We start from the raw sequence: 26,822 nt of genomic DNA, 5'->3' as shown, positions 1-26,822 counted from the left end.
AAGCTGGTGATGTTACAACGTCCTGCCCATCCAAGGACAATGCCTCAGATGGGGGAGGCAACTCGACTCCGATCTTGGTAGGAGGAGGAGGTGATGGGTAAAAATGTGGGGCAATGTCCTTCCTGCCTGAGTGATCGCCAAGTCCTGATATCTGCTGAGGGAGGAGGAGCTGAAGAAGGGACTGTCAGTCTTAACAGTGATGAATGGCATCAGTCCATCTCCGCTGCAGAGAGCAGCGTTTGGAATAAAAAACAAGGCATGTACGAGATGTTAAACCAGGACAGTGTCCACAGGCTCTGCTGAGCCCCAAACCTGTCCCCTTGCCTGCTGAGTCTGGCAGGATGGGGGTGGGAAGGATCGTGTCTAAGAGCTTGGCCGAGGTGGCTCGGTTGCTAGAAGAAGCTAAATGTGTCAGTCTGGAAGCTGAGATTTTGGGTACTACTCTGGCTAATGTCAGAATGATGGTCCATAGTGGTCATTCTTGACAATAGCCAGATTTGCTGGTTAATGGCCAATGTATTTTTTCTTTTACTCTTTTTTATTTTTGGCTGTGCTGCATGGTTTGTGGCGTCTCAGCTTCCCGACCAGGAATTGAATCTGGACCCTGGGCAGCAAAAGCACAGAGTCTTAACCACTAGACCGCCAGGGAGTTCCTCTAATACACATTTAGAAAGAGGCATTTGGGTGGCTTGACAATAGTTCCTTTTCATGTAGCATTTTAGTCTTTCTAGAGATTCATATTGAAGTAAAATGGATGTGAGGATAGTCGAGAGGCCTGCTTGTTAATTCTGGCCGGGCATTCTTAGGGCTTCCCAGGTGGCACTATGCTAAAGAACCCGCCTGCCAAGCAGAACACTTAAGAGACTCGGGTTCAGTTCCTGGGCTGGGAAGATTCCCTGGAGAAGGAAATGGCAACCCACTCCAGTATTCTTGCCTGGAGAATCCCATGGACAGAGGAGCCTGGTGGGCTACGGCCCATGGGGTTGCAAAGAGTTGGACACGACTGAAGCGACTTAGCACAGGCATTCTCAAGCCAAGTGTCTTCACATCTCTGATCTTCCTCACACAATATCCACTGAGGATCTGTTGCTGCAGGAACGGAGGTCTCATGTTGAGAGGATGGGGCTACTGGATTCTCAAGTCACCACTCAGAAGAGAGCTGTGCGGGATTGTTACTGGTTCCTTGGTGGAAATGGCACGAGTCAGGAATAAACTTTGACGTAGAGTCATGAGAGTGTGTGTGTGTACACACTGCAGCATGATCTCCGGTATCCGAATCCGCCTGGTGGAGCTGGAGTCCAGATTCCTTACACTGTGTCCTGTGTGCTTAGTCATTCAATGTCCGACTCTGGCGACCCCATGGCCTGCAGCCCGCCAGGCTCCTCTGCCCATGGGGTTCTCCAGGCCCTGCCCTCCTCCAGGGGATCGTCCCCACCCAGGGACTGAATCCTCTTCTCTTACGTCTACCTGCGTTGGCAGGTGGGTTCTTTACCACCAGCACCACCTGGGAAGTCCTCTATACTCTGGTGTTAACCAAACTATTCCTTGAAGACAAAGATAAGAGTGAAAATGAAAGTCGCTCAGTCGTGTCTGCCTCTTTGCCACCCCATGGACTATACAGTCCATGGAATTCTCCAGGCAAGAATACTGGAGTGGGTAGCCTTTCCCTTCTCCAAGAGATCTTCCAAACCCAGAGATCGAACCCAGGTCTCCCACATTGCAGCTGAGCCAGAAGGGAAGACCACAGACAAAGATAAATGGCTTACAAAGATCCTCGCAAAGAAACAACCGCTTGGAGATAGTATTAATAATGCAAGCCCAGATGAACAGCAAGACAAGAGCTAAACTGATGCTTCTCCTCCAGCTGTGATCTTTCAATAGTAATGTGAGGTTAAAAACAATGATGATCTTGCCAGATCGTCATTATCGGGGAGACTCTATAATACGGATTTTCATCCACTTTCTTTAACAGTGAGCCTGCCTTCACTTATTTGTCACATATAAGCAGAAAGTGGGATAAGTGAATTTAAAAACAACGAATGAACAAACTAGGTCCAGTGAGATGGAGGTACTAGAATGCACTGGTTAAGAACTAGACCTGCATTTCAATCCCAGCTTCTTGATTTTTCCAGCTGTGAGATCTTGGACAAGTTATTTAACCTCTCCGAGCTTCTCAATTTCTTCATCTCCGCAATGGGGATAAGCAGTTCCTACTTCACTGAATATTCACTGAGATAATGGCTGGCGCACAGTAAGGGTTCAGTGAAAGTTAGTGGCTCATTAAAAAAAAAGAGAAACTGAGAGGAAGACTTCAGCTCAAGACTTCTTTTTTCCTTTTTTGCCACGCCATGTATGTGTAGGATCTTAGTTCCCCAACTCAAGGACTGAACTTGGGGTCCCTGCAGTGGGAGCATAGAGTCTTAACCACTGGACCACCAGGGAAATCCCAACATAAGATTATTCTAAGGTGGGACTGTTACAATTAGCTATTGCTGTTATTCATTGGAGGGAGGCCAAAGAGTTTGTATCCCTCACATGGCTGTGAAAATTTACACAAGGAACTCCTCTCTGAGGCTCAGTTTCCCCATCTGTAAAAAGGGAATAATAATATCAACATGGTGAGGTTTTTATTAAGATTGACCTCATTCATTTGTTCAATGATGCCAGGTACCATTTTAACCTCCAGGGATACAGCAGTGGACAAACCGGGCGAAAATCCCAGCTTGTGTAGAGCTGACCACCTTGTAGAGGGAAGGGACATGCAGTGAACAGTAGCAAGCCAAGAGGATTATTTTGGGTGGTGACTGTTGCTAGGGAAAAATGGAGCAGGGTACTGGGAAAGAAGATGCCCATGAGATGAGTTATTGCCGCTGCAGGGGTCAGGGAGGGCCTCTGTGGGGAGGTGACCCTGGAGCGGAGACTTGAATGATAAGGAGGAGCTGCCATGTGGCCATCAGCAGGAAAAGCATTCCAGGCAGAGGCAACAGCAAGTGCAAAGGCCTGAGGTGGGAACGTGTTGGCCAGAGAGGTTGAAGCAGGGTGAGCAAAAGGGAGAGGGAGAGGAGACGAGGTGAGAGAGGTCGTGAGGGCGGATGTGAAAGGATTTCCCGGCCTCACACACTAAGGGCAGGACAGATTGTATTAGTATTTAGTATTAGTAGCAGCAGTTTCACTCTGATTCGCTTCTTCCTGCCCCACCAAGGATCTACTTTGGAAAGGAGTCCCTCAGATATTCAGCCAAGGATCCTGTCAGGTTAATTTGGCTAGAATCCCTCCTTTTAAAAAAAACATCTATTTTTATTTATCTTTTAATTTATTTGGCTGTGCTGTGTCTTAGTTACAGCTCGAGGGATCTTTTTTTCTTTTAGTTGCAGCTTTGGGGACCTAGTTCCCTGACCAGGGATTGAACTCAGTCCCCCTGCACTGGGAGTGTGGGGTCCTAGCCTCCGGACCACGAGGGAAGTCCGCAGAGTCCCCCTTTTCCGCTGGTATTTCCTCTTAGTGATCTTCCGTCCACTGACCCCACCCTGCTCCTTGGCTATAACTCCCACTCGCTCTGGCCGTGCTCCGAGCTGACACCCATCTCTCTCCTACTGTAAAACCCCGTCCGTTACAGTGGTCCCCACGCTGGTCTCAGGGGTCCTGAATAAAGTCGGCCTTCCCATCTTAACAAGCGTCATTGATTTTTTTCCTTTGACGCCTTCCTTCCCTGGATCCCAGCAGCCTCTCATTTTCCTGTCATAACGGGGTCAGCAGACCCCCAGGCATGTTCTCCTTTGCTGCCCCTGGGTCTGGAGTGCCCTTTCCCCACTCCATATCCCTCACACAGTTTTGCTTCCTGACTTCTTTCAGGACTCAGCAGAAATGTCACCTCCTCAAAAAAGCGTTTTCAACTTTCCCCAGACTGAATTAAATGCCCTTCTGATGTGTGGCTCAACTCTTACTGTCCCTGTCATAGCAGCCTTTTTAAGGTAGAGGCTAGGCCTTGTCCTTCCCCTTCTTACAGCTGCCCCCGACACCACCCCCCAGTGGCTTCCTATTGCATTCAAAATAAGGTCCCATCTCTTACGGGGCTTACAAGACCCTGCCTGATCTGATCCACGTTGGCCTCTCACATTACTTCTCCTCTGCTTTCTCCCACACAGTCCCTGTCTTCTATCATACTGGCATCCAGCTGCCCCTTAACATACCAGGATCATTCCTGCCTCAGGACCTTTGCACTTGCTATTTGGTCTCCCTTGAATGCCCTCGCTCCAGATTTCTCTGTGGCTGGCTCCTTCTTATTCCTCACATTTCCTCCTCAGAGAGGGTGCGCTGACAACCTGATCCAGAGTAACCTCCTCCCTACTCACTCAGTCTCACCACACACTCTTTCACTTTGTTGGGGATGAGCCACAGTCTGCAGTCATCTTGTTTATTCATTTGCCCACCCACCCAGATTAGCACTGTGAGGGCAGCAACTGTGTCTGTCTCTCAAGGCTGGATCTCTATTGCCCATCACAGAGCTCGGTAAGGAGTTGATGCTCAGAAATATTGGTGCAACAAATGAACGAATGAACGGATAGATGACTGGATGGTTGTTGGATGCATGGATGAGTGGGTGGGTTCAGAAACTGTGGCTCCAGCTAGACCACCCAAATGCAGCAAGTTTATTGAGTCATCACCCTGTGTGAGGCATTATGGGGAAACACAAGCTGGAATTAGCAGCCGAACATCTAATAACAATGATACAATAATAACAGCTAGTGTTTATTGATTACTCATGCTAGGTAGAGTGCTTTCCATCGGCAGTTCCATCTTATTAACTCCTTAAGTCAACCCGAAGATGAAGACACTCTCATTCTGATTTTGCAGTTGGGAAAAACCAAGGCACAGAGAGGGAAGCCTTCCTTACCAGGAGGACTCATCCGGACTTAAGGACTTGAGATGGATTCCAGCAGGTGGAGATGGAAGGAGGAGGTGTTTCAGATGGAGGTTACCGCAGGTACAAAGGTTTGGAGGTAGGGATTGAGAGTCAGTCCAGTCTGGCTGGGACAGGTGTGTACAGAGAGGGAAGGCTGGAAGCCGCCACCTATTGAACACCTACTGTATACTGCTCACTCACTCTAGGCTTTTACTCACAACCATCCCAGGAGGTAAGTTTTATCACTTCCACTTTTCAGAGGACCAATCTGAAGCTTGGAGCAGCTAAAAAACGTGTCCAAAGTCACACAGGAGAATTAGGATTGAACTTGAACCCAGCCTTGCCTAACTCTAGGGTGGGCATGCTGGGTCAGGGAGATAGTCAGGGGTTCAGGAGAGAGAAGACAAAGGCAAGTTGTTAACCGAGCAGGTACTAAGAGCCAGGCCCAGCATATTATCTCTTCTAATTCTCACAAGTACCTAGGAGATAGATACTTTTGTCTTTTTTTTTTCCTGCACTGCACAGACAGCTTGTGGGATCTTAGTTCCCCACCCAGGGATTGAATCCAGGCCCTTGGCAGTGAGAGCGCTGAGTCCTGACTACTGCACCTTCGGGGAAGTCCCGTGTCATTTTTGATGTTTAAGACTTCAGCGTTTCGGGAGGAAATCAACCCTCCTCCACTCTTCTGGTTGAGTGAAGGTGAGTGTAGTCCTCAGTCCCAGGGAGGGTGAGAACGAGATCCAAGCTTACCAGCTGTTGTTGTTCAGTTGCTCAGTCGTGTCCGACTCTTTGTGACCCCGTGGACTGCAGCACGCCAGGATTCCCTGTCCTTCACCATCTCTCAGAGCTTGCGCAAACTCATGTCCAATTGAGGTGGTGATGCCGTCCAACCATCTCATCCTCTATCATCCCCTTCTTCTCCTGCCTCCAATCTTTCCCAGCATCAGGGTCTTTTCCAATAAGTCAGCTCTTCCAATGAGTGGCCAAAGTATTGGAGCTTCAGTTTCAGCATCAGTCCTTCCAATGAATATTCAGGGTTGATTTCCTTTAGGATTGACTGATTTGATCTCTTTGCTTGTCCCAGGGACTCTCAAGAGTCTTCTCCAAGACCACAGTTCGTCTATTCCCCTGGACACAATGATTGGTTTAGCAGTGCGGGCCTGACTCAAACTGGCTAATCAAGTTTCGTTCTGGGATTGCTTCTGAAATTATTGGGAAATAATTTCATCAGAGACTGCTGAGTTGACAGGATATCCACCTATAGGGGCCAGAGAGTAATTTTTGGCCCTCTGGAAAGAATCTGCCCAAGAATACAGCCAGTGTAGAGGGACTCCATGCTAAGAGACAAAGGCAGGTTTCTGATGACACTAGCTGAGCAGCTGGATACAGCCATTCCTGAAATCATTCCCTGGACTTTGAAATAATATGAACCCATCAGTGCCCTTCTTTGATTTGGGTTTCTGATTCTTTCAAATAAAAACTGACCTGGCTAACAAATTTTTCTCTTCCTTTAACATGCAAGAAAATTAAGATTCATGGAGGCAAAGTGACTCGCCCAGGAACACACAGCCAGAAAGTGACTGAGTCACACTGAGATACAACACAGAAGCTGCCTGGCATCCAATAAGTCCTCAGTAAATGCCAGTTCCCTTCCCCCACAAACCACAGGGTGGCGGATGGAGGACTGGAAGAGATACACCATGTGGAGCTCCAAGCTGCTGTTCAGGTTCCAGATTCCATCTGGAAACCTCCAAACTGTGTTGGGGTCTGGTAGGAGTGGGAACCAAGGCTTAGGAGTTGGCAAATAAAATGAACCAGCTGCCAGGATGTCAGTGTTTAAACAAAACTCCTGAGATTTCCAGTCCCTCCAAAAAATGCCATCTGAGGGTCCTGGCTGCAACCCAAGGTTTCCAGGGAAGGGTCCAGGGTCCTAGCACTTAGAAACTTACACTTACTAGCTGTGTACACAGGTAATGGTTTCAGCATTGCCAAGATTCTGTGGCTGTTTGAACTTTTCAGAGCTGCTTTTCTTTGGAGCTGGACAGATAATAAAGGGTTTAATCTGTAGGCTCTGACACTGGGCAGAAGTTGGGCTGTAATCCTGGCTCTTGCCAGCCGGGTGACCTCTGGGACACTACTTAACCTCTCTGAGCCTTAGTTTCCTGTTGTATGAAGGGGACAGGAATGGAGGAAGAAATCAGGCAAATCAGGCAAAACCTTTTAGTTCAGAGTTTAGAATCTCTTTAGCATTGGGGCCACATGAGGCCATGTAGAGGCTGAGCCCTGGCATGGACAATCACACCTCTCTCTGAACCTCAGTTTTCTCATCTGTAACGTGGGGTTCAGGATAGTCTCCACCACACGGGTGTTTGGGAGGCAGGGATGAAATCATGGGGGAAGCATGCACACCCCAGACTGCCACTTGGTACCAGTGAAGGGTGAGTGGCCGTGCCAAGTACGAACTCAGACCACCCTCCAACTGGAGGGCTCCGCCTGCCTACGGACGGGTAATTTGAGCCCACACAGTAATTATCTGCCAACATTTATTTCCCTATGAACCCAGATTTCCAACTTCTCAAAAAAAAAAAAAAATGATGCTCTGGCTCCTCTGGGCCTATGTTCTTCTGTGAACCCCAGGCTGGGGCTGAGCGCCAGCTCATCCAAGCCTGAGCTTTTAAAGTCTTACAGGCAGCCCACGCAAGTTGTTTATGAGGCCTGCTTGGCCTCTGCAGGGATCTCGGTCTGTGAGCCTAGGAATAAATCATTAGAAGTGTGGCCAGCGATGAGGGAAAGGATCAAACAGTGCCAAAGAAGCAGTCACAGGCCCCTTAATGACGCTGGGTCTGCAGCTGGGCCCATGGGGTACTCTGGATCCGGGGTGTGGGGCTGGAATCCTCGCCCGCTCTAGCCCCCCACTGCTTTGTGCTACGGTCTGCGCTTCCTGGTCGTGCTATGTCTTCCTTTGTTATTCAATTGCTCAGGCGTGTCTGACGCTTTGCGACCCCATGGACTGCAGCACGCCAGGCTTCCCTGTCCTTCACTATCTCCCGGAGTTTGCTCAAACTCATGTCCATTGAGTTGATGATGCCATCCAACCATCTCATCCTCTGTTGCCCTCTTCTCCCCCTGCCCTTAGACCCATCTTTGCATTTTCTTCCATTTTCAGACCTCCCTGAAGCCCTGCCCACCACCATTCTCCACTCCTCATCCTGCCAATAGAACAAAGTAACGAGATTTTAAAAAATAGGGAGGGGAGGAGTGACTACTTTAGTGTGAGAGGCCAGGGAGGGCCTCTCTGAAGGGCTGACATTTGGGGGCAGATCTGAGGGATGCAAAGGAGCTGGGCATGGGAAGACGTGCGGACAAGGTGTCCCAGGGAGAGAGAACAGGAAGTGCAAAGGCCCTGAGGCAGGGAACAGACTGTAAGAGGAAGAGAAAGGCGAGCTATGCACCCAGAGCTGGGAGGAAGGCAGGGGTGTCGGAGATGAGGTCCTAGAGAGAAGTGAAGAAAGCCTTGAAGACTTGATAGGATGTTTAGATTCTGAGAACCACATAAGCCGCAGAGGGCTTCTCAGCAGGCTAGTGGCACGGTGTCACGCAGGTTTTTAAGACCCTCCAGCTGCATTCGGTAAACAGTCTGTGGGGAGACTGACATGGAAGCAAGAATCTAAGTGACAGGACCCGGCAGGCGTCCAGGAGAGAGACGGCGGTGGCTGTTGAGAATCCAGAAAACAGATTCAAGGCATATTTTGAAGGTGAAACAAACCAAATTGCCGACAGCTCAGACATGTGAGGTGAGGGAAAGAAGAGTCAAGGAGGAATCTGGGTTCTGTCCTGAGCAACCAGCAAGCGGGTGGCAGCCACTTCTGAGAAGGCGAGAACAGGGAGGAACAGGCCGGTGAGGCCAGAGGAGGACTGGGGGCTGTGAAGACTGGCTGCGGGGCCTGCAGGGGAGCCTGCAGGCAATGAGGAGCCATGGAGGGCTTTTGAGCAACAGCAGAATAGTCACTCAGTCATTCAGCCAATGCTTATGGGACAATGATTCACATTCGGGCTTCTGTGGCGGTAAAGAATCGCCTGCAATGCAGGAGACTTGGGTCCGATCCCTGGGTCAGGAAGATCCCTTGCAGGAAGGAGTGGGCAACCCACTCCAGGATTCTTGCCTGGAGAATTCCATGGGCAGAGGGGCACGTTTAACTCTCTTCTAGACAACGATGCTCCTCCCAACCAACAAAGGATTTCGGGGCACAAATCACCTTCCTGAGACCAGAGCGAGGATAAGGCGGGTGGTCTCACCTGCTGACCCACGGCTTCCCTTCCTCTCCTCCATCCCTTGCTTTAGGAGCTGAAGTGCATTTAAAAACAATCTTCATTTCCTCACTAACTGTCTGTCCTGCCTTTTAAAAGCTCCAAGAATACAGCAACCACCTTTATCGCTTCTGTGTCCCCACTGCTGAGACCTGTGCCAGGCACACAGTAGGTGTTCCATGACTATTTATTGAGCAACCACATTTTTTTTTAAAGCCATCTTTTGCTTTTTTAATTCATTTTTTGGCTGCATGGCATGTAGGATCTTAGTTCCCTGACCAGAGATTGAACCTGTGCCCCTGGAATGGAAGCAAGAATTCTTAACCACGGGATCACCAGGGAAGTTCCCCCACCCAGTCTGCCATCCTGAAGGACCAAATGAGAAACTATCAAGCGCTGGGTTCAGGCCTGGAACACAGGAGACGTTCAGCAAATGGCAATGAAGAAGCTCGGAAAATAAAGGCATGCTGTCTGCCAGCCCCGGCCCAGTGTCTGCTGGGTCTTGAAGCTTCCCCAGGCCAGGATGGGTCTAAAGGGTGGGGACACAGCGGTAGCCTGTGACCCACCCTCCTGGGCCCCTGTCTCGGTCCTGGACAGGACAGGTAGGCGTGGTGTCTGCACTAATCCCCGCTAAGCAGCCGGACATGTAAGGATGTGTAATCCGAGCGTCCTAGCCTTCCGGCTTTAGCCTGACCTTGGCTGGGCTGACCCAAGTCAAGGTGGACACCCTGGCCCCACGAGGCCCCCCAGAGCTGCGACCCTGCACACAGCCAGGGAGAGAGACTAAAGCGAACACTTCTCTGAAGGCAGAGGGTGACAGGCTCATCCAGGCCCTCCCCCGCCACCGCTCCACCCCAGCCATTGTGGGGAGTGCGGCTCTGCACCGCTCCCCCATGACCGCATCTCTATCCCAGAGTCCGCCCTGATGCGGGAAATACTGTACAAAGACACTGTGTCAGGGAAAAAAGAGGAATCCATTCATTCATCTGGCAAATGTTTTTTTTTTAGATTTTTTCTTTCTTTTTTTGATGTGACCCATTTTTAAAGTCTTTATCGAATTTGTTACAATATTGTTTCTGTTTTATGGTTTGATATTTTTGGCTGAGAGGCATGGGGGGAATCTTAGCTCCCCGACCAGGGATTGAACCCATACCCTCTGCATTGGAAGGTGAAGTCTCAACCACTGGACCACCAGGGAATTCCCCTCAGCAAACATTTATGGAGCCAAAGCTATGTGCCCGGCCCTGTTTGAGATTCTCAGGACACAGCAGTGACCAACACAGACTTTGTCTTCAAGTCTCTGACAGTTGGGTGTGGGGAACAGATATTAAATGGGAAAACATAAATTAACAAGGTCACTTCAGATACTACAAAGAAAATGGGTTAATGGAATAGAGAGTGACCAGGTGTGGAGAGGATATTGTTAGCTGTGGTGGTCAGGGAGGGCTTCCTGAAGGAGGTGACATCTGAACTGAGACCTGAAGGAGAAGGATACAGCTGTAGGAAGATCCAGGAGACGAGTGTCCAGTCAGAGAGAAGAGATTTTAACCCCCGTAAGTTATATAAATTGGCAACATTACTTCTATTTATTCAGTACTTACTATGTGCCAGGCCCTGCTCTAAGCAATAAGTTGTTTAACACTCAAAATGATCCATTCTTGTCATCTCATTTTATGGATGAGAAAATTGAGCCACAGAGAAGTTACTTTGCCCAAGGTCACACAGCTAGCATATAGCAGAGCCAGGATGTGAACCCAGCTCTGCTCTGTCATCCAACTTAAGAGTTGTTACCTATCCCCAGAGCACAGGGAGGATAAAAATTAATTGCTGAGCACCTACCAAGCACCAGGCCCTCTGACCTCTGTCACCTGCCGGGCACTGCCTCTGAAGGCCACCCACTGGTTTCCTGCCATGTACATCTCTTTCCTCCTTCCCTGTTGCCACCTATCCACCTCCCGTTCTAGGAGTGGCCATACGACCTGGGCTGGTCCAGTCAGCATATTCCAACCCTCCTAGACACAGTGATCGGCTGCGTGATGGACATGTGATACAAAATGGGCCAATGAAAGCAAGCCCTGGGACTTTGGATAGCTCCTGGGACTGGAGAGGAGCAGTTCTCTTTTGAAGGGGAATGTCTAGCTGGGATATGGGAGGCCAGGAAACCCAGAGAGCTTGCCTGAGAATGAAGCTCACCCATGGGAAGGCAGAGACCAAAGATGGAGAGAGACTAAGTTGCAGTGACAAGTCCTCACAATATGGTTCGAGGGCCTGTTTATCTGGGCTAGAAGCCAGAGCTACTTCTGGACTTTCCAGTTGCTTGAGCCAATAAATCATCCCTCCCCTTCTTTTCGAGCATAAGCCAGTTTGAATTGGATTTCTGTCACTTGCAACTGAACTCAGAATATTTTTTTCCTCCTAGAACGTCCTCCCTTCTCTTTTCCCCAGCTACTGATAGTTCTGTCCTTCCTATCACCAAGAAAATAACCACCACTGTCATCATCAATGAAATCACTGCCTTCATTAATACTTCTATTACCACTGCCAGTAATAACGCCATCATCACCACCACCAACATAATCACTTCTGGGGCCATTATTGCTCCTATGATAGATGCTAATGTTACTACTATTGCCTCTATTAATGTCACACTTTCCATCTGTAAACCTCTACCTAGTTTACAAAGCATTTTCCTTCTAAAAATATTTATTTATTCATTTATATGGCTGCACCGGATCTCAGTTGCAGTTCTCAGGATCTTCGACCTTCCTCGCAGCAGGTGAACTCTTAGTTGCTGCATGTGGGATCTAGTTCCCCAACCAGGGATTGAACCCAGACCCCCTGCATTGGGGAGCTTGGAGTCTTAGCCACTGGCCCACCAGGGAAATCCATGGCAGGTGCAAGGGCACTGAGGTTTGCAAAGGTGATGGAGTCTGCCTCCTGCCATAGGACAGGCTACTAGGCTTCCATTCATTCATTCCCTCACCTATTCATTCATTTATGGAAGAAACGCCATTGACTGCATTCTGTGTGAGGGTGGGCCTCACACATTCTGTGTGAGGGTGGGATGCAGCGGTGAGCACAGACGTGGTTCCTGCCCTCACCGAGCTGCCGGTCAGGGAGACATTTCAGAAAGCTCCTCGCAGCCCACACAAGAAGCCTGGCCAGGATCTTCCGCTCCTACTCAGGGTTCTGAGACTGCAGTGGAGGAGCCCGGTTTGCAGGCTGACTTGATGGACTGCTGGGGATTGTAGCTATTACCTGAGCTGTCTTAGCCAACGGACCCAGCCTCTGAATATTTCTCCCCAACTGGACAGTGAATTCCTTGTGTGTGGGGGAGGCGGTTCTGGAATATGGAAGTCAGGTGGGGAAGGAGCCTGACCTTATTTCTCTGTCTGTACAGTGCCTAGAATGGGGCTAGGCACACAGTGGGGGCGCAATAAATGCCTATTAGTGGATTGTTTTTCAGAGGCAGACCTAAGCCTCCTTTCTTCCACCCTTTCATCTATCCACTCCATTTTCTATCCATTCATTCATCTCCCACACACCTAATTCCTCCATTTCACCCATTCTCCATTCTTACGTTCATCCAGCCAGCCAGCCACTTACCAGTTTACACTTAGGTGTCCACTCACCCATCCATCCATCCAACTGGATATGGTTCATCTTCCTCCCTCTCACTGCCCTACTGTCTACCTGTTCATTCATCCACCCAGTTTTCCACCTGTCAGTTCCTCTACTTTCCTTTTCTCTCTTCCTTATCTTCCCTCCCTCCCTTCATTCTTTCCTCCTTCCACTCATTCTGCATTTTAAAATTCATCCATCTTCTATCCACTTATGCAGCATCCAATATCCTTTAGTCTTCTACCATCCATCCATCCATCCATCCCTTCCTCTCTCTCATTTCCTATATTCATCTTTGTCTCCATCTTTCTTTTCATCAATTATTCATGCATCCCTCAAGCATGTCAGGCCCTATGGCAGCTGCCATGGGTAAGGTACTCACCACTCGATTCCCTCCTCAGAGAGATCACAGTTGAGCCAGACCAGTGGTTGCTCAGGACCAGGCTCCCTTACCCGGTCCCTACAGTCTGTCTCCTGAGCCCTCAGCCCTCCAAGGGACCCCAGCTCTCATTTAACCCCCCTTGTTTTTTTGTCTTGCCTGTGTTTGGAATCTTCCCTAGAGTTCCAGCCCACAGCCCAGGCAGCGATTATAAACACAGCTCCTTTCTCCGGCTGTTCCTAGAACTGTTAAGCCCTGCCTTCAGAGAATTACAGCCCTGGATGAGGCAAAATTGCCTCACAGCTCCGTGCACCTGTGTGGAAAAACAGTACAATGCTGCTTAAGCGCCTACTATGTACTGGGATGATGATGAGTGTAATGAAGAAGATGACCTCAAATTTCAGAGCCTGAAGGCCCCTCCTTGGTTCAATGCTTCCCTTTTACTCGTTCTAGGGTAAGAGTCTAGGATCAGCCCAAAGAGGGGAGTGACTGACCCAGGTCTCCAGGCCAGTCCACGGCAGGGCAGGACTAGATTAGGGGTCTCCTGACCTGGTGCTCCATCCCCTATCTGATTGGTCCCAGCCTCTGCCCACTTTCCTTGGGCAATTTAGGAGGATTCCAGCATCCAGGTTTTTGTTCTCGCTATGCCTCTTCTCAGCCTCCATCCCTAGAATGTTAACATTTTCCTGGCTCTTAGCAATTTGCGATGAGCTTGCAAGATTGAACAAATAAAACCTGATTCTCTCAGCCACTTTTGAGGCACTCCGAATTCCGCCAGGGCTTCTTATCTTCCCTGACAACCCAGACCCACTCCCTTGCTTCCTTTTAGAACCCGTCCTTCCAGTTTCCTAAGGAGGGCTCCGTCCTTCCCCCTCCCTCACAGCCAGCCAGGGGTTGCAAACAGGGTGGCCTACGAGACCCAGGCAGAAAGTACAAACAGCTCCAGCCGGCTGGATGTAAAATTCCCGGAGCAGGAAGGGATGCTCAGGCCCCTCTCACCAGCTCCTGGAGGGAAAAGAGGTGGTCCAAAGGCAGCCTCATTTTCCGACTTCTTTTTTTTTTTTTTTTTTTCATTTTCCGACTTCTTAAGAGAAGCAAACAAACAAACAAGTCTAGTTTTTCCCCATGAAATCTTCCAAATTGTTAATGCTGGCAGCTAATTAAAATATGTAAATACAGTTCAATTTAAACAATACACATTAGCAGGCTAGATCTGCTTCTTCCTTCACAACTTCATCTGGTAGCTGGTTCCCTCCTCCCCCACAAACTGCCACAAGAGAGCTTTGCTCCAAGAAGAGCTTACTGCTTTGAATACAAATGACATGATCATAACAGCAGCAACTACCACAAATTGGATAGTCAAACACTCAAATCACCCCTATGAGATACTGGTGTTATTTTGCCAATGAAAGAGAAAAAAAAAAACAAAAAACGAGAGGCTCAGAGAGGTTAAGGAACTTGCCCAAGGTCACACAGCTAAATGACAACCTGGATTTGAGCCCAGGTCTGTGTGACTCCAAGACGGTGACCTAGCCTGGTGGTGGTGGCACTGTCCTCTGGGAGGCAATGGGAAAACTGCGGGTGGCAGGCATTTCTGATCGTCACATGTGGGGTTGGTATTCAGTGGGTGGGAGCTCAGGATGGGAGAAGCCCTGTGATGCACAGTCTTGCATCAAAGTCTCATCCCACCCCCAATGCCAATGCCAGTTTCTCTCTTCCCCCACACTGGCAGCTATTATTGTGTGCCAGCTGTATGCCAGGGATTGAGATCCAGCCACACAATGAGGTAGGTCCTATTAGTAACGTCACTTTATAGGTGGGAAAACTGCAGCTTGGAGGCGAGTGGGTGGTAACTTGACAAAGGTTATATGAAGTGGCACCAGGGCCAAGACTAGAGTGAAAAAATTTAAGGGTGCAAAACTGAAGTCTCCCAAAACTCAGAAATCAAGATATATAATATTTTAGGGCACTATTTTAGAAAATCATACTTAATGCAAAAAAAAAAATGCATGACAAACAAAAATATCTATATCTATTATAAAGACAGGATCTGCCATGTTGAGCCATCTTGGAGTCTGAAAGAAAAGAAAAAATCAATAATATCGATTCTGGACTTGCCGGCCTTACCTGAGCCCCACCCCTGAGCTGCCGAGTCAGGGTTCGAACCCAAGGCCATATTAATGGTACCCTGTCTCTCTATCACTAGCCTCAGTAAGATGGGGAGTGGAGAGGCCAGTCTTCTACCAGCAACTCTCTGGGGCTTGATTGCAACTGGTTAAATTATAAGCCCCAGAAAGCCGAGATTTGTAAGCCGAAGACAGACAGGCCTTTAATTAGAGCCAGGCGGGTGGGTGGCTGGCTAATACTAAGTTCCGTAATAAGAGCTGTATTTTTGAATTCGCTGGCTTGATCACACACATTCTGGAGGCTTCATTGGAAACCTGTTCATAGAAAATAGAGTAAACAGCTATTTCTACCCTGGGAGAAGGAAAAGGACTCTGCAGCAGGGTGACTGTAACAAGGGTGGGCTCTGAGAACAGTGGATCCGGGATGAACTCCGGCTTTGCAGCAGACCTTCTGTGTGACCCTGGGCGAGTCACAGCCCTCTCTGAACTTCTGTTTCCTCATCAGCAACACGGGGATGAGAAAGGTCTATCCTGGAGGTGGTGAGGATGAGTAGAAACAACACACAGTAGGTCTGCATGCCTCATGGGTTTGGTTCCAAGGATAATTATAAAAGATGAATCATGAATCATCATCCTTTACTCTTAAAAGATCCCTAGCTTTCAATTGGGAGGACTTAAAATCTGGAAATTCTAAAGGCAAGAAGTGAAGTACTTTATTCTGGATAAGATCTCCCTCTTGGAGACCAGGAGGTGCATGTCTAATTGTGGGGTGGGGGGGGGGGCGGGGGCTTGTTAGGGAAAGGTGAAAGGATGAAGGAGGAAATAAAAGAAATTTTCTTTTTCTGTCTCTTCCTTCTCAAGGAAGAGAAACCCAGTTATGCATTAGCTGCTTGGGTAAGAAAGTCTGTTGGAGTTAAGTCTTTGGCTCATAAGGACTCCCCTGGTGGTCCAGTGGCTATCACTCCCAATGCAGGGGGTCCAGGCTCGATCCCTGATGAGCTGGCTAGATCGCACTTGCCGCAACTAAAGATACTACGTACTTCAATGAAGACTGAAGATCTCACATACCACAACTAAGACCCAGCACAGCCAAAAAAATAAATCAACAAAATTATTTTTTTTTAAAAAAGGCTTTAGCTCATAGAAGCACTCATTATGGTTCTGGTTCTAAAAAACAACGGCAGGGGTTCCAGACCTCATGAGCTGCCATTTCTGGTTGTGAGCGCACAGGGGAGCTGGTTATTGTCCACAGGGCTGGTCTGGAGCAGCTGAGAATTCACAGTGGAGTCAGCCAGGGGCTGCTGACTTCTTGGGAACAAGGCTGGTTCAGATCGGTCAGGAGGAAATTTCTGCTGATGTCTCCTTTACTTACAAGGCTAATTGCCAAGGTTGTGCACAAATTGGGAAAAAAAAAAAAAAGCTGCTGTGGGGGCGTGCCAGGCCCCTGATAATGTAAATAAAGCGTAAACAAGCCATTAGGTTGAGAATAGAAGGACCAGTAGATAACAGAGTGGCCTTCAGTTTGGACACTGGCTATAAGCGGGAGGCTGGCTCCAGTGATTCTGCCCAGAAGGCCTGGAAAAGTGTGGGGCTGTCCTGAGGATAGTTGGGGGGGCACTTGGGCACCCAGGGGGCAGAGGCTGGTACGCTGGGCGGCCTGAACCGCACAAAACAGGGCTGCTTACGATTTCTCGAACCTAGGCTCTGACTCCATTTTACATCTAAACACATCAAAATCTCCCACCAGTGCCAAGGTTTAACATAGCCCGAATTTTCCAGAAATGCAACCATTGATTGAAACAGCTGTAGAACTCTCTTTTCATCTGTTCAGAACTTCACTGAGAGTTACTCACGACACTGGAAAAACCGCATGACTGATGGCAGCACCACTCGTGGTATGTGGGCTGCCAGCACACCTGCGGCTGTTTTCCCTCTGTTGCACTTGCAGCGCGTCTATGTATAGGGTACGCACCTGACGCTTCATCGTGTTTTCTGGAGTCATCGTCGTGACCAGGCATTTGTGTATTGAAATGCATACAAGTTTAATATAAATTATTTTCCTTGTAATTCTTTCTGCTAAAGTTAGGGCATTACGTGTATTGATTTGGCTGGGGGATGAGTTACGTACCTAGGCAAAGTCTAGTATCTACTTCTTTTTTTTCTTTTGACTGTGCAGCACGTGGAATCTTAGTTCCCCAACCAAAGATCAAACCCTTGGGAGCGCCCCCTGCAGTGGAAGTGCGAAGTCTTAACACACTGGACTGCTAGGGAAAAGGGAAAAGTGAAGTCGCTCAGTCGTGTTCGACTCTTTTTGACCCCAGAGACTGTAGCCTGCCAGGCTCCTCAGTCCACGGGATTTTCCGGGCAAGAATACTGGAATGGGTTACCATTTCCTTCTCCAGGGGATCTTCCCGACCAAGTCAAGTATATTATCTATGACTTTCATAGTGGTGAGGAGTTCACAGAATATTTGTCATATAAAAGGGGCTGGATTGGTTAGGGAGTGGAGAACAATTACCCTGAGTGACGTGTGTGTTTATACATCTTCCCTTCTCAGGGCTGCCTTCCATGACCCTCTCCTGCCTCCCTGATGAGGGCTCGTCTCTCTGCTCATGCTTTCAGGGCCAGGCTGAGGAGGGGGCATACACTACCACCTCGAGAGTGAACATCTTAAATTTTACGCCCTGGCACCTCACTCTCTTCCTGGCCCCGCCAACGTGAGTTTGAATGTTTGCAGGATGAGGTGCAATGCTCATCTCCACCACTCTGCTAGGAGCTCTGTGCAGTGGAGCCCAGTCTACCGTGTTCATTGTGTCCATCGCCAAACTTCCAACTCCTAGCACTGTGGTGCCTGATGCGCGGGGGTCGCCGGTTGAATGAATGAAGGGCTGGTATGCTGCATATGCTGCTGCTAAGTCACTTCAGTCGTGTCCGACTCTGTGCGACCCCATAGACGGCAGCCCACCAGGCTCCCCGGTCCCTGGGATTCTCCAGGCAAGAACACTGGAGTGGGTTGCCATTTCCTTCTCCAATGCATGAAAGTGCAAAGTGAAAGTGAAGTCGCTCAATCGTGTCCGACTCTTAGCGACCCCATGGACTGCAGCCCACCAGGCTCCTCCATCCATGGGATTTTCCAGGCAAGAGTACTGGAGTGGGGTGCCATTGCCTTCTCTGATACTGCATATACACCTAAATAAAAATGCATACATTTTAACTAAAGGTGATCAACTCTGGACGAGACACCAGGTCTGCAAGAGCAAGTAAGACCCAACCCTCCTTCCTGTTTAGTAGCAGAGGGACAGACACACAACTTATTGCAAAGCAGAGTGAGAGGGTCCAGGGGAGAGGGGAGAGCCCACTGCCTGGGAGAAACTGAGTCCACCTGGGAGCAGGAGGAAAGACTTCCTACAGGGGGCACCGCTTGAGGCCTGGGAGAGAACATTTGCCAGGCTCCCCATCCCACCCAGTCTAACCCATTTTATGGCTGGGGAAACTGAGTCTGGTTCTGGGTCCAACTCTGCCACGTGTGACCTCAGCAAGTCTTTCCCATCTTTGGGCCTCACCCTCCCCATATGTACAATGAATGACCTTCAGAGCCAGCCTAATTTTGTGACTGGGAATAAAACCGGGAGCGTGGCCTGCCTCTCCTGTCTCACTCTTTGACTTCTCTGGTTCAAACCTTGAGGCAGAGGTCTTCCCTGGTGGTCCAGTGGCTAAGACTCTGTACTTTCAATTCAGAGGGCCCAGGTTCGATCCCTGGTCAGGGAACTAGATCCCACATGCTGCAATTAAGACTCAGCGCAGCCAAATAAATATTTCACCTCTCTATGCCTTTCTGGTGGAAACTGAGCCCTAAATTTGCAGGTGAAACAGAAACAAAGCTGCCTGTCTCCTGGCTTTGAGTTAGATTGCAGAGGGACTTTCTCCTGACTTTGAGTTAGATTGCAGAGGGACTGTCTGACAGTGGCGCGTTAGGGGAGTATGCAGAAGTGGCATGGATGGTGGGGTTGAGTGGCAGGCAACATGGGGGCCAAGAAAAGGGGCTTTAGAGAGAGGGCTGAGTTCCAGTGTTTGGGTTTCACCCTGGACCCAGGACAAATTCCTTTCCCTCTCCAAATCTGTTTCTCCATCTGTGAAATGGGCGCAGGGACCCTTCGTCACTCGTTGAGTGGTGGGATCTAACGGGAGCGTGCCTGTGGAGGGCTGGTCCAGGGCTTATTCAGTGAAGGGAGCTGGGGTAGCTCCCGGGTCTGTGGAGGCAGCGAGATGACTGGAGAATTCCAGAAGGCAACAGCATGTCTTCCTCTCCAAGGGGTAAGAGGAAGGAAAGGGCCCTTTCAGCTGCCTTGTTTTCTCTTTCAGGAAATCTCCCCAACTTTTTTTTTCTTTTAGTATTTATCTGGCCTCACTGGGTCTCAGTTGTGGCATGAAGGATCCAGTTCCCCGATAAGGGATGAACGTGGGCCCCTGGCATTGGGAACGCGGGGTCTTAACCACTGGACCGCCAGGGAAGGCCCTCTCCACCCACTTTCATGCCACAGAGCTCTCATCTCAAACCTTAGCCGGCCACCCCCTGGGTGCTGAGTACTTCACCAGGAGAAGAGCCTAGAAGTTTGGCTCAGCCCTTCTCTGGGGCATGTTTCACATTTTTCGTTCATTTGGTCACCAGGTACTGAATAATTTCTGAGTTCTAGGCACTGTGCTGGGCTCTGAGGAGCACAGCCGTGAAGGAAGCAGGAAGTCATTTCTCAGGAGAGAGGTGTGTGTGTACTCAGTCGCTCAGTCGTGTCTGACTCTGCGAACCCACGGACCATAGCCCGCCAGGCTCCCCTGTCCGTGGGATTCTTCTGGCAAGAACACTGGAATAGGTTGCCATTTTTATCCTCCAGGGGAACTTCCTGACCCGGGGATCGAACCCGCCTCTCCTGCATTGGCAGATTCTTCACCACTGAGCCACCTGGGAAGCCCCAGGAGAGAGGAGGAGCCAATAAACAGATAAATAACAGCAGGGATGTGGTTGTGGGGAGAGATGCCTATGAGGGAGAAGGCAGCTGGTCGGGAAAGGCCCCTCGGAGGTGGCTGTTGCGCTGAAGTCTGAGGCTGAGCAAGATAGAGGAAGCAGAAAGTACAAAGGCCCTGAGACAGGAACAAGGTATGTTTCAGGACCAGAGAGGAGGCCAGGGTGGAAGAAGCGAGGAAAGGAAGGTCGGAGATGATGACGGAAAGGCAGATCACATGGGGTTTTGGAGGCTGGAGTGAGGAGCTTCCAGTTTCTTCCTAAAATCCCAGAGGAAAGGAAGATCTTCCCAGTAGGAGAGCTCCGGGTAGGAGAACTCCCCGGAGTTCCAGAGCTCGTGGAGACCAGCCTCAACAGTGCCTCCTCGACTCCACGTGGGCAGGCTGCCCTGCCTAGGCCACCCCTTGCTTTCCCCTTACCTGTCCAACTCTTCCTCAGCTCAGCCTTCCTTGGGAAGATCCCCACCCTCTGCCAGCTGCAGCCCATGGGGACCTCCTCCCGCCGACCACCCCTCTGACACTGGAATCCTCTGGGAACTCTTGCTGGCGAAGCATCCCTGGTCCCCCCTACGGAGGCTGATTCAGGAGGTCTGCAGTAGGGCTCAGGGATCGCCTTTGTTTTTTTTTTTTAAAGGATTTATTGGGCTGTATCAGGTCTTAGTTGCAGCAGGTGGGATCAAACCCAGGCCCTCTGCCTTGGGAGTGCAGTCTTGGCCACTGGCTGCTGCTGCTGCTGCTAAGTCGCTTCAGTCGTGTCCGACTCTGTGCGACCCCATAGACGGAAGCCCACCAGGCTCTCCCGTCCCTGGGATTCTCCAGGCAAGAACACTGGAGTGGGTTGCCATTTCCTTCTCCAATGCATGAAGGTGAGAAGTGAAAGGGAAGTCGCTCAGTCGTGTCCGACTCTTAGCGACCCCATGGACTACACAGCCTACCAGGCTCCTGCGTCCATGGGATTTTCCCTGCAAGAGTACTGGAGTGGGGTGCCATTGCCTTCTCCACTTGGCCACTGGACCAGCAGGGAAATCCCAGGAACCTGCACTTTCAGCGAACTCTTCCAGATGATTCCATTGCCAGGCCTTGGAGAAACAGTGGCTGGCATTTTTGCAGAGCCATCTCAGGCAGTGGGATGGGTGGTGTGTATATGGAGGGGAAGGGAAGGGGGCAGTCAGTGGAACCAGAAGACCCTGACTTTAAATCTCAGCTCTGCTACTTATCCAGCTGGGTGATCTCGGGCAAGTGCCATCACCTCTTTGAGCCTCAGTTTCTTCATCTATAAAACGGACATGCTGCTACTGCTGCTAAGTCGCTTTAGTCGTGTCCGACTCTGTGCGACCCCAGAGACGGCAGCCCACCAGGCTCCCCGGTCCCTGGGATTCTCCAGGCAAGAACACTGGAGTGGGTTGCCATTTCCTTCTCCAATGCATGAAAGTGAAAAGTGAAAGTGAAGTCGCTCAGTCGTGTCCGACTCTCAGCGACCCCATGGACTGCAGCCCACCAGGCTCCTCCGTTCATGGGATTTTCTAGGCAAGAGTACTGGAGTGGGGTGCCATTGCCTTCTCCACATAAAATGGACATAGTCACACCTAATTCCACATGCTGAGATGAGATTTGTCCACATAATGTTTCTAGCCCAGGGCGCAGCCCACAATTGGTACTTAATAAACCCAGTCTGGCCCCTGCGCCATAGCAGCGTCCCAAGGACCTCAGTGAGTTAACACCATCTGAGGTTTGTTGTGTACCAGGCAACGCTCTCTAGACGAGGCTTCGGCAAACTTTCTCTGTAAAGGGCCAGACATCGTGGGTCACACGGCCTGTCGCAACCGCTGCACTCTGCACTTGGTACAAGTGAAAGTGTTAGTCACTCAGTCGTGTCTGACTCTTTGTGACCCCGTGGGCTGTAGCCCACCAGGCTCCTCTGTCCATGGGATTTCCCAGGCAAGAATGCTGGAGTAGGTTGCCATTTCCTTCTCCAGGGGATCTTTCCAACCCAGGGACCAAACCCAGGTAGGTCTCCTGCATTGCAGGCAGATTCTTTACCATCTGAGCCACCAGGGAAGCAGTATCTTTTGCATGAAGGCAGCCAGAAACAAACAGAAACAAATGGGCTGTGTTCCAATAAAACTTCATGGGACAGTAAAATTTGAATTTCACATAATTTTCATATTCTCTGAATTGAGATTTCTTCTTTGATATTTTTCAGTGAGTGAAACATGTAAGAACCACCTGTAGCTTGCAGGCCATACAAAAACAGTTGGTGGGCTAGACTTGGCCAGTAGGCCCTGGCTTGCTGACCCTGCTCTGGACATTTTGTGTGTATCCATTCCTGGGATCGTTATGAAATAGGATGTTATTAACAGCTGAATTTTCAGATCGGAAATACTAGCTCAGAGAGGCTAAGATCCTTGTGCCAGGTCCACCTGACCTCAGTCGTGAGAGGTGGTGGTGAGATTTGGATTCAGGCAGAGCTGGGTTCAGAGCCCTCTCTCGACCACTGCACCCACCCACTTTGTGGGGGCCCCATACACCTCAGATGTATATATCGCATTTCAAGAACCAGTGACCTCTCCTTACTGAGAAAGAGAAGAAACATATTTGATATTGCATAAGCCACATCTATTTGGGTCTCTACCACAGCAGCCAAATCTGTATTGTCCCTAAGTAATTCTTAGAATAGTTGGGGGGCTGCTGAGTAAGGTGGTTGATAACGGCCTTTCTAAGAGGAAATGTTTGAGCTAAGATCTGACTGTGAGAAGGAGCCTGGGGCAGATGGCCCCAAGCAGAGACCAGTAAGTTCAAAGGCCCTGGGGTCAGAAAACCTTTCAGAGTTGATGCTTGCATGCTCCGTCCTGTTTGACTCTTTGCCGCCCCATGGCCTGTAGCTCGCCAGGCTCCTCTGTCTATGGGATTTTCCAGGCAAGAATTCTGGAGTGGGTTGCCATTTCCTACTCCAGGGGATCTTTCCAACCCAGATATTGAACCCGTGTCCCCAGCATTGGCAGGCAGATTCTTTACCTCTGTGCCACCTTGGAATTACTGTAGCTTCGGATTCACATCCCACCAGCAGGCAGTGCTATGAGGGTCCACAGGGGTCTCACTCCTGTGTTAAGTGGTTTGATTTCTCATCTGAGAAATAAGAATAGTACTCTCTTCATAGGGCTTTTGTGAGGATTGATTAATGCACATAAGGTTCTTAGGATGGTGCCTGATCCATAATGGGTGCTGAATAAATGGTGGATCTGTTTCCGGTCTTCTTTGAAAGGAGTTGGCCTCTGAACTGCTTGATCCTTGGGGAACATCCTTGATCAATGATCCTTAATCATTGGGGAGCATCACCAATGACTTAATGTGCAAGAACACTTTCTCATGTGGAAATTGTCTATCTCTCACACCTTTCTTGTCTTTTTCTACTTCATCCACCTCACCCATCCTTCCTTCCTTCCATCTACCCATCTATGTACTTACCCACCATCCATCCATCCATCCATCATTTAGCCACTTGTTCATCTATAATTCATCTACCCACCCATCCACAAATCCACCCACCCATCTACTAGGTATCCATCCATCTGTCTTCCTACGTATCCATCTATCTATCCAGCCAGCCAGCCAGCATGTATGAAGGGCTTGTGCCAGATTCTGGGGATGCAAAAACTAAATACACTCAATCTATGCCCTTGAGGAGCCCAAAGTCCCTTAGGCACAGAAGTACCTAAGCTGCTCTGTAAAACATGACAGAGTATAGTTTGAATTTCTGCCACCTCTGCCGCTTCCCTCACATGACCTCAAGATCGTGACTTTACCTCCTTCAACCCTAACTTGCTCATCAGTAAAACAGAAGCAGTCATCTCTGTCTCCAAAGATTAGATGAGACCAGAAAGATAAATTACTTTTTACAGAGCCTGGCACTTAATAGGCATTTAAAATATGGTACCTATTATTCTAAGTGGAAAGCCAGGAAGGTTTCTTGGCGGCTTCTGGGCTTAACATAAAAGGGTGGAGAGAATATGTGAGAGTTGAGAGGGGAAGTGGGGCAGAGGGACTTCCTGGAGGCCCAGGAGTTAAGACTCCACCTTCCAATGCACTGGTTCCATCCCTGGCGGGGGAACCAAGGTCCCACATGCTGTGGGGTGTGGCCAAAAATTAAAAAAAAAAAAAAAAGAATAAAAGGAGGGGAAAGGGGATTTTAGGCAGAGGGTACAACAAGAGCACAGACAGGGGGATCCAGGGCTCACAGACAGGCCAGCGGAACAGCCATGTTCTGGTTTTCCTCCCTCAATGTTCTTGGGGCCGCAGGGTCCTGAGAACTGAGAACACCAGAGAGGGGAGGGTGGGTGTGGGACAGGCTCTGGGGGGCAAGGCCCTGCAGTACAGGTGACCCACATAGCCACCGGCAGACAGAACTGGGTCACGGGAATTAATCTCTGCCGCAAGGCGGGCTCCCCTCCACACGCCATCTGGGCGGGCGGGGCCGGGCTGGGTGGGAAGAGGTTGGCTTTGACACTTGGATGTCCCACTGGTGTCTCCAACTTCACGAGACCAAGCCAAGCCCCCACTTGCTCTGTACTGGCTCTTCCCTGTTGCGGCAGAGGGCACGCCCGTCTTCCCAGAGCCTCAGGCCACCAACCTGGGAGCCCTCCCTGATTGCTCTCTCCACCTTCAAAACGGACCCAGAGTCTGACCGCTTGTCCCCACGTCCCCCACCACCACCCTGCTCCAGGTTCCTGAGTCCTGCAAGGACGATGGCAGTGGTCCCCTTACTGGTGTCCCCCCTCACCCCTGCAACCCATTCTCCACTCAGAAGCATCTTTTAAAAACACGATGATTCTGTGACTGCCCTGCTCAAAAGCCCCTAGGGTGACCCGGCGCACTGGGAACAAAAGCCAATCAAAGGCCTCAAGGTGCTGCCGGATCTGGCGCTGACTGCCTCTCCTGTCTCACCCACCTCCTCCTCACCCTGGCCTCTTGGCCCTCCAGCCTCAGGGCTTGGTACTTGTAGTCCACTCTCCTGAGGTCTCCCTAGGTCTCTTTCGTCCTCCCTCTTCAGGTTTCAGCTCAGATGTTACCTCCACAGAGAAGCTTCCTGACCATCTTGGTAAAGCAGCCCGCCCCCTACCCTCACTTGTCATCCCTAGACCCTCTTCCAGGGCTTCGAAAGCACTCGGTCATTTCTTTCTTGGCTTGTTGTCTCATGCACTAGAATGAGGGGCAGGGACTGGGTCTGCCTTGGTCCCCTATGTGTCCCCAGCTCCCTGTACACAGGAGGTGCTCAATAAATGTTTGTTGGATGAATAAGTACACGAGGCCTTCCCCACTGGGGAAGTTGGGGAGATTTCTCAGAATCTCATAGGAGCAGGCTCATAGGAGCGTTTCTGAGACATCTGAGTGGTGAGTTTCCTAAAGGGCCTCTGAGCCACCATGCCCATTATACGGGTGTGGAATCTGAGGGCCAGAGAGGGGAAGGAACTGGCCCTCAGGCGCACAACCCTGCTGGGGGAATTAAGCCTGGGACCCAGGTTTCCCGCCTCTCAGCTGAGGGCCTGTTTTCCGTTGTGACCTCATAGTGGTGCCCTCCCCTCACCCCTCCCCTCCCCTCCTGCCCCCCACCCCTGCCTTTCCACAGCCTGCAGACACTGCCAGACTGGCCGCCCCTCCTCACAGCCCTGCACAAGCCACCGCATCTTCCTTTGCTCCACTTGGGAATTTCCCCTAGACTTGCTGGCTTTTGGAAAGTCTAGAAAGAAGCAGAAAAACTACAGCCTTCTCCCCTCTGACCTGGGGGTGGGGTACTAGAGAGGCAAGATCACTGGGTTGGGGGTTTGCACTGCCTCTGGTCACAGCCAAGGGTAACCCTAGCCCCAGAAGCCCCTGCCCAGACAGACCGAGTCCTGCCAGGCCGGAGTTCTCATTAGCAGTCAGAGGATTACCCCTCCACCTCCTGCAGACCTGGGGCTTCCCAGGTGGCGCTGGTGGTAAAGAACCCACCTGCCAATGCAGGAGACTTTAGAGACACAGGTTTGATCTCTGGAGGAGGGTATGGCAATCCACTCCAGTATTCTTGCCTGGAGAATCCCACGGACATAGGAGCCAGGTAGACTACAGTCCATGGGGTCGCAAAGAGTCAGATATGACTGAAATGACTTAGCACGCATGCATGCCTGCAGGCCTAGATGGGGGAGGGTAGGCAGTACTCAGGCCTGGTCAGGCCAGGGTTTGCAGCTCTGCTTGGTCCACTGGCATGGGACAGCCTCTTCTTTCTCTGAGACTCAGTTTTCCTGTGTGTAAGATGGGGTGAAACTGCTGATACTGTAGAGAAGTCAACAGGAAGTCTTTTCTTGCTACCCACAAGAAAACATCAGCCCCCACAGTTTGAGTGTTACTGTATGAACTTTGTTGAGTATTTTAATGGTACTTTCAAGACTTTAAGAAGGGCCGCCTGAGGAAGAGAGACATTTACACAACAAACCAG

At 50.1% G+C, this 26,822-nt stretch overlaps 1 protein-coding gene and 1 non-coding gene across 2 annotated transcripts in view; one reads left to right on the top strand and one right to left on the bottom strand.

Annotated features, from left to right (window-relative positions):
* Window positions 1–26,822, bottom strand: part of KCNB1 (potassium voltage-gated channel subfamily B member 1) — a 122,594-nt gene that overhangs the window by 25,126 nt on the left and 70,646 nt on the right. The gene's annotated exons all lie outside the window — the stretch shown is intronic.
* TRNAE-UUC (transfer RNA glutamic acid (anticodon UUC)) lies at window positions 19,033–19,105 on the top strand. Its single transcript has one exon. It is a non-coding gene; the product is annotated as a tRNA-Glu (tRNA).

This window comes from Bos mutus, chromosome 13, assembly GCF_027580195.1.
Source record: "Bos mutus isolate GX-2022 chromosome 13, NWIPB_WYAK_1.1, whole genome shotgun sequence".
Lineage (NCBI taxonomy): Eukaryota > Metazoa > Chordata > Mammalia > Artiodactyla > Bovidae > Bos > Bos mutus.
Note: the sequence above shows the minus strand (reverse complement) of the source record. Positions and strands in the feature narration are given on the sequence as shown.